Here is a 7,676-nt window from a genome sequence, read left to right on the forward strand (position 1 = left end):
TTGGGTGGGGGTGAGGGTGGGGATTGGGAGACGGACTCTTCCATGTTTTCTGTTGTTGTTTGAGGTAGTGGAGTGTGCAGGGCGGGAGGGACGGTTGGTGTAAGCTGTGGAAGGACGGAGGTGGGGGTCTGGATAAGAGAGGTAAGACGACTCACCTCGTCTCGCAGGGCCTGGAGCTCCCGGTCACGGGGATCCACCTGTGTGGGCGGAGGGGCCGGGGGCTTGCCGGCATTGTTGACTCTGCCGGCCACTCTGTCCGCCCAGGAAAGTTGACGAGCCTGGTGGTCTTGGCGGCGACGTGATGATGAACGCGACTTGCTGGAGCGACGCACGTCGGTGCGGTCCGCGTCTCGGTCCGGTGTGCGGGAGATGTGCTGTTGCAGTGAGGCGGGTGGTGAGCGGCGTCCCCTGCCTTTGCATCCTCTAGTGCCGGTCATGTGGGCGCCTCCACATAGTATGCAGGCTGGGGTGCATGTCGGAGTGTCCTCTCGTGGGTGGGGGACGCCACACCTTGGACAGTTGTGTGTGCGCTGAAGGGTGCACACGTCCGAACGGTGTCCAGGTTGACGGCAGTTTGTACATGCGTCGAGGTGTCCTCTGTAGGGGGTGCAGTTGTGGAGGCCGCCTCCGTAGGAGATGGTTCTGGGCACCGGGCCCCCCCGGAAAGTAATGAGGATTGAACGGGTCTGTCCCATGCGGCGTGCATCAATGATGGGGGCCGTAGGGTTGCCCACGATGAGGTCTTCTAGAACCTGTGTCGGGGTTTCCTCCCAGTAGGCGTTGGTAATAACTCCCCTTACTGCACCATCCGGGGGGGCGATGTAGGCACTGACAGCGTAGGGTTGGTTTCGAATTTTGAGCTGTTGAATGGCGACCAGGCGAAGCGCGTCAGCTTGGTGAGGGGTGCTCATGGTGCATGCGTTGTTTATGGGGTGAATGCGCAACTGGGTGGCGTCTGGATCTTGGATGTCCTTGGCCGCAGCTATCAGGGCGAGGCGAAGCTGGCGCAGTTGAAGGTCGGTTAAAGAAAGGCCTCCGTTCGAGCGGAAGACAATCTTGTAATCGCCCGCAGGTAACGGTGGCTGGCGTTGCGACCTTTGCGCCGCGAGACGCGCCGCTCGCAGCTGGGACGTTTGGTGTATGGAATGTGTCGGTCGTGAGCCGGCGCTGGCGTTCGCCTTGTCCTGGATCTTCGGCGCATCTTTTTGGCGGGTGGGTAGGTTCAGGATATGAGTCCAGTCCCTGGGATTGTAGTCCTTGGGGTTGATGGTCTCCCCGAGCACCTGGACCTCCATGCTCTCGCTGTGGGTGAGGTGGTAGGTGAACGCACGGTGGCGCGAGGCCTAGTGCGGCAGCTGGTCGGTTAGGGGTGGTTTGCGGCCCGTGGGCCCACGTAGGAGAGACCGTCGGCCACCAAAGTAGAGCTGATCGTAGTGCTCACCTTTACGAACGGTGTAGTGAAGAGGTGGGCACTGCGGGGCTCGTACTTCGAAGAAATCGCCGTGTTTGCACGGAGCCGATGCGTAGCGCGTTCGCACTCACCGGCCCAGCTGGTCGGTTCGCAACGCCCGAGGAAACTCAATATTCATCTTCGCGGTTTGCGAAGACGACAACTTCGCCGTTTTGTTCCCCAAGATGAATTTCGCACCTTAACACTAACGTAAAACACTTTATAGCAGGATGCAACTTTAAACAGCAGTTTCTAACACTGGGCCGCGGTTCGCGCCCTCCTGTATTACTCCGGCGGCCAACCGCACTGTAAACTTAATCAGCTTTTAATGTTCGACTATATAAAACAATCCATGTATCAAAATTGTAGAGCTCATAATATTTTGCTTGCGATAAGCTTCTTTTTTACGTAGCAAGAAACGTTTAAGCAGCCGACTACTTTTTCGTCGTGGAGGAATTCTGTGCGCGGAGCTTCACTGAGTCTGAAGTTGTATCCGACTATGATAAAAGTTTAGATTGGACGAATATTGTACCTGCTGAAGGTAATCAACGTTGTTCACTGCGCAAGAATGATCGGAATGCTAGGGAAAAAAATTTCCTCCGTCGAGCCGGATTCGAACCAGCGACCTATGGATGTCCATAGTGCGCAACCTCCTACAGTCCACCGCTCTACCAACTGAGCTATCGACGGGAACGAAGGCAGAGCCGGCTTTTTTTCCTCAAGTGTGCCGTGTGTAGTGGCACTTGCAGGAAAAGCCATCGCGGCAGAGTACCGTTTTACTTTTGACGGGACAATGGCCTCGAGCTGCTTGGGCCGCTATTCACTTTCCTCGCTTTCTGCACTGAGTATTTTTGTTTTGTCTCGTTTTGTTTTACCGCCAATGTGACTGCTTTTAGGAAAGAAAATGCACCGCAAGTGCCTCACTCTCACTGGACCACTTAACCTGGCCAATGAAGGAATTAAAGGAGAGGGTAGAAAGAAATAGGTAGAGGCGCCGTATTTGTGGTTCCCGATTAATTACGGCCACCCGAGGTTCTTCAACACTCGCTTGTACTTTGAATTTCGGCTCCGTCTGAATGCGGCCTCCGCAGCCGGATTTCTTTTTTTTTTTGCACTTCAGTGATCACCCTTATCCGTCTAACCAGCCGATTTTCATGAACTTGGTAGCAGAGCCTTTTCTAATTGAATACCAACGAAAATGGCTGGAGTTCAATGTGGTTTGAAGGCTTGAACCTAGTTATACGAGCGAAAGCTCTGTTAAGCATGATCTCAAATCAAATTTGAATGTCTGGGTCAAGGTCAGGAACTCAATGTTCATGTCATATGATCACCCGGTCATACTACCGTAGCTACTATCATAATTTGGACCATACCACCCCGCAGTTAAGTTCGGTTAGATTTTGTGAAGCATTGAAAGTCATATTCGATGTGGTGCCCACTGTCTCAAATGAAATTTCATGGTCAAGGTCAGCGGTCAAGCTTCAGTGCCCAATGGTCATAGTCATATGATCACGTGGTGCTACAACCATAACTTGGGCCATACCACCACGCAGTTATGTTCGGTTTCACCATGTGAAGCATTGAAGGTAATTGTCAAAGTGGTGCCCACTGTCTCAAATCCAATGTCGAGGTCAAGGTCAAAGATCAAGGTTAGTACCCAATGGTCAGTCATATGATCCCGTGGCCACACTACCATAGCTTGGGCCATACCACCAAGCAGTTAATTTCGATTTGACCTTGTGAGGCATTGAAAGTCGTTGCCGATGTGGTGCCCAGTGTCTTAAATCAAATGTCAAGATCAAGGTCAAGTTAGATAAGCAATCGTCATAGCACGGCCGCTAGATAAAAAGCGCAAAGCTTTGCACTTTGCATCAAGCGGCCGTGGTCATAGTCTTATAATCACGTGGTCATACTGCCATAGCCTGGACCATACCAACACGCAGGTAAGTTAGGTTTGACCTTGTGAGGCATTGAAGGTCATTGTCGATGTGGTGCCCACTGCCTCAAATCAAATGTCGAGTTCAAGGTCAAGGTTAGGTAAGCAAGGGTCATAGTCATGTGACCACCTGATCATACTACCACAGCTCGGGCCATACCACCACTTAGTTAAGTTCGGTTTGGCCTTGTGAGGCATTAAAGGTCACTGTCTCATCCACATCGAAGTGGAAGTTGTACCCCGAGGAGTAGAACTCTCTCTCTAAAAGAACGGATAAGTGAAGCCTCCTCCCATTACAGCCTTTGGCTGTGTCCAGCGCCTGGCCCTCGTGCGTACCACGCGCATACAGTGAGGAACTAGAGTACCCCATGACTGTCGTCATACCACGAGACGTGGGTGAATAATTTTTTTTGCCTTGTACATCGCGAGGCAGCACCTTTTGAAGGAGCATGATGTAGCCACCTCTGGCCTAAGCTAGAACCGCCCGGTGATAAGGAACTGTTTGTTTTTTTGTTTCCCTTATTCTTCGTCCCCTTATTTTTCCACAGTATATATTCTGTTAACCCTTCCAATAAAAAATTCAGGGGGCACTTTGGCTCTGTAAAGTGCTGCGCGGCGAAAGCGTTCCCTGGCGCACTGTTTTTTTTTTCACAGTTGTTTTTTTTATTTTTTTATTTTTATTTATTTTCTTATATTTATATTTTTAATTATTTTAGTTTATTTATGAAACCCATGCATTCACTAGATGCGCCTTTACTCATGTTCAAACCCTGAGCCTTCGTGGCGGAAACATCAAGAGCCGCCACGACGGCTCAGGGCTTGAACATGAGTAAAGGCGCACAGTCAGGAAAAATTTGTACAACCTGTATGAAATAGAATGCGAAGCACCTGATTTATATACGGATGAATTTGCTAGTATCAAAAGTCAGTTACAAAGATTTGATTCAGAACGCTACAGGGGCGCCCGTGTTCGATCTCGTACCAAGCGCGATCTGCAATGTGAGCACCCGACACAACAGGCTTTCCTTGATTAGCGCCGTCATACGACTGCAAAGTTTATTTCGGGGATGTTGTCAAATGGCACACTAGTGTTCAGTACAAATGAGGTGATGACCGTATTTGTGGACTATTACACAGATTTGTTTAGTGCTTTACCTGATGCGGATAGTTCGGAAATTTTGGCGCATTTCAGCACCTCAGTGAGCCCTTTATCAGAACACGATTGTTCTTTCATTAGCGGCTCCTTGACGCAGGAAGAGGTAGAACATGCGATTGATCAGTTACCTGTCTCAAAAACACCTGGTCACGACGCAATTTCAGGCGACTTTTACAAGGCTTTTAAATCTATTCTCACTCCTGTCCTGCTGCGGGTCTTCAAGGTGGGGCCCGATATAGGAGCCCTTCCTCAGTCTTTTACAAAAAGCCACACAGTGCTAATTCTTAACACTACTGATGAAGAAAAACTGCGCTCCTTAGAAGGTTACAGGCCCATTACTTTAGCAAATGTGGATTACAAATTTTTTGCTAAAGTCTTGTCAAATCGCCTGCAATTCGCAATGCCGGTACTATTGGATCTCACCAGACGTGCGGTCTTAAAGGCCGCTCCATTCAAAGTAATGTTCACACTGCGCGTACAATTCTTGATTATTCCTCCAGCTGTCATGAGCAGCTTGCCCTGATTTAGATCGACCTTCCGAAAGCATTTCACCGCGTTCACCATTCATTAAAGTTTTCACTTCTTGAGCGAGCAACCGTGGGTTCTACTCTACTTAATGGGGTACAACTCTGCTACAGCAACTGTTCAACACGATTAATCGTTAATCGCCAGCTCTCGAACCCTGTGCCAATCCGCTCTTCCGTGAAGCAAGGCTGTCCGATGTCTCCTCTGCTTTTTGATCTTTACCTGGAAGCGCTTTGTTTGAGTCTTTTACGTAATAGTAACATCCATGGGTTCCCTGTTTTGGGTAATGAAGTCAAATTGCTAGCATATGCTAATGATCTTGCATTTTTCTGCATCGACAAGCCCAGCATTGATGATGTGTTGTCCACGATAGATCGATTTGGCATCGTTTCTGGTGCTCAAATGAATCGCTCCAAAAGTTCTGGCTTATGGTTTGGTTCATGCAGCACAACCCCGCCCCTGTATGCTGGAATAGAATGGTCTTGTGTGCCTGCTAAATATCTTGATGTTCCCCTTCATGCCTACAAATCAAGTGCGCATTACTGGAGAGAACGAGTTCCGACCGTTGAGCGTTATGCTCAGACGTTAGTACCGCATCGGTTTTCAATTTTTGGTCGAGCCCAGGCTTGCAACACCTTTCTGGCAACAAGGGTTTATTACGTATTACAGGTCCTTCACTGCGCCAGACATTACATACAGCGTTTCCATCGTATATTTGCGACGTTTATTTGGTCTTCCAAATTTGAGCCCATGCTGCGTGATAACCTTTTCAGACCTGTGTGTGCAGGAGGACTCGGCCTAGAGCATCTGTATGTGAGACAGTTGGTTGTCCGTTTCTTCTTTTAAGGCGGAAGCCTTTAATGCCTCATTGTTGTAAGCAGGGGTTGTCGACAGAAATGTCACCCTTCTCAATTGGTCGAAACGGTCGTGACGTCACAGTGCGCGAATTTCAAACGGGGCCAATTGTACTTTGGCTACTAACCATGCAACCAATTAAAGGGATCGTATAGTGATGCTCCAAGTAAGTGAGACTGAGTTTAGTTAACTGCTTACTTAACCAATTAGCCTAATTAACATTTCAAGTCAGACCAGACAAATAAATAAAACCGAGTAGGAAATTGGCCGAGCTCCGGAATCGAGAACACTACAATCGCCACATGGGAGAACCTGGGGGATACCCTGGGCAGCGACCACTGCCTTCTCCGCATCACGCTATTGGCGAAGGCAGCCCGTAAAAAATATGGACAGGCGAAAATAACTAATTGGCAGCAATATCGAACTCAGGACATCCCTCCCGTACTTTTCTCTGACGGCTATGCGGAGTGGGCAACACAGGTCACCAACATACAGAAACAACACACGCAAACACTTCACACCACCGACGAGATCCCCGCAGTGGACAGTCACCTCCTGCATCTATGGGAGGCGCGCCGGAGCTTAACAAAACGATGGAAGAAACACAAGACGAATCGCAAGCTGAGAGCTCGCATTGCACAACTTACGGAGCAGGCTGCGGCATATGCCGCCCAGCTCACAGACACCAATTGGATAGAACGCTGCAACTCGGCAGCGCGTCAGATGAGCTCGAAGGGGACTTGGCGTCTCTTACGCAGCCTCATAGACCCTTCTCAAACGAACATTGTCGCGTAGACCCTGGTGGCCAGGAGCCCAGATCACTTTTGTGCGAGTTGGATCGGCGGGAGCGCGTCTTAGAATTTGGGAGGCAAGAGGTGATATTTCGCCTGCAAGATAATGTTCACAGGCCCGGCGAGAGTCTGTGATAACCATTCTCTATTTTGGATCGGCGGCAGCGAGAGCTATTGCGACTTCCTCCGCTCGTGTTGAATTTGGGGCCCGAAAAGATAGCCCATCGACATTCATTCCCCGGTGGACTACGGCAGCCGTGAAGAATCCCGTGGGCGACGGCCCTGTGATGTCCACGTAGTAGACGCCCTCTTTATATCCATACTGCCTCTCAAGCGTGCGAACCCGCGCTTGTCGTCTGCCTTCATGTGAAGCCATGTCCATGTCGCGGGAGCGGAGCGACCAAGAGCATGTGGCGCCACAGCACCGGGATGTTCTCCGTCCCCTCTGGTATGCATGTGTGTTGGATCTGTAAGCAGTTTAGCAGGCGGCACCCAGGAACCGTCTGCGATAGCCGGGCAATGAGGCCGCTGATGCGGTCGCCCGAGCGCTCACACACCGGGCTCCTCATCCTAGCTCTCCTGGCTCAGAAGCTCATAAACCGCTTCTGTGGTTCCGCGAAATCCTAATTCATTATTTCGACTGCCACCGTCTCTACCCAGTACCTGCCAAGGGGCTGAGTAAGGCGGAGGAGCGAACTCTGCGGCGCCTGCAGACAGGAACTCTTCTCTGTTCTGCCATAGCAAAACACTTCGATCCGAACACAGATGGGCGCTGCCCGCACTGTGGAGAGATCTGCGATATCTTTCATATGGTGTGGGCATGTACTCAGAATCCTTACCTTGCCCCTTCCCCCACCCCCACCCCCACCCCCACCCGAGAGGCATGGGAGACTGCCCTCCTCAACTGCTCCACACTGGAGTCTCAAAGGGCTCTAGCCCTTTCAGTCACGGTGTCTCCATATG

At 50.5% G+C, this 7,676-nt stretch overlaps 1 non-coding gene across 1 annotated transcript; it reads right to left on the reverse strand.

The window, feature by feature from the left end:
- Positions 1 to 2,048: 2,048 nt before the first annotated feature.
- On the reverse strand, positions 2,049 to 2,140 carry TRNAY-GUA (transfer RNA tyrosine (anticodon GUA)). The gene is given in 2 exon segments: positions 2,049 to 2,084; positions 2,104 to 2,140. It is a non-coding gene; the product is annotated as a tRNA-Tyr (tRNA).
- Positions 2,141 to 7,676: the final 5,536 nt, after the last annotated feature.

Source organism: Amblyomma mixtum, chromosome 2 (assembly GCF_055824585.1).
Source record: "Amblyomma mixtum isolate Tamu chromosome 2, ASM5582458v1, whole genome shotgun sequence".
Taxonomy (NCBI): domain Eukaryota; kingdom Metazoa; phylum Arthropoda; class Arachnida; order Ixodida; family Ixodidae; genus Amblyomma; species Amblyomma mixtum.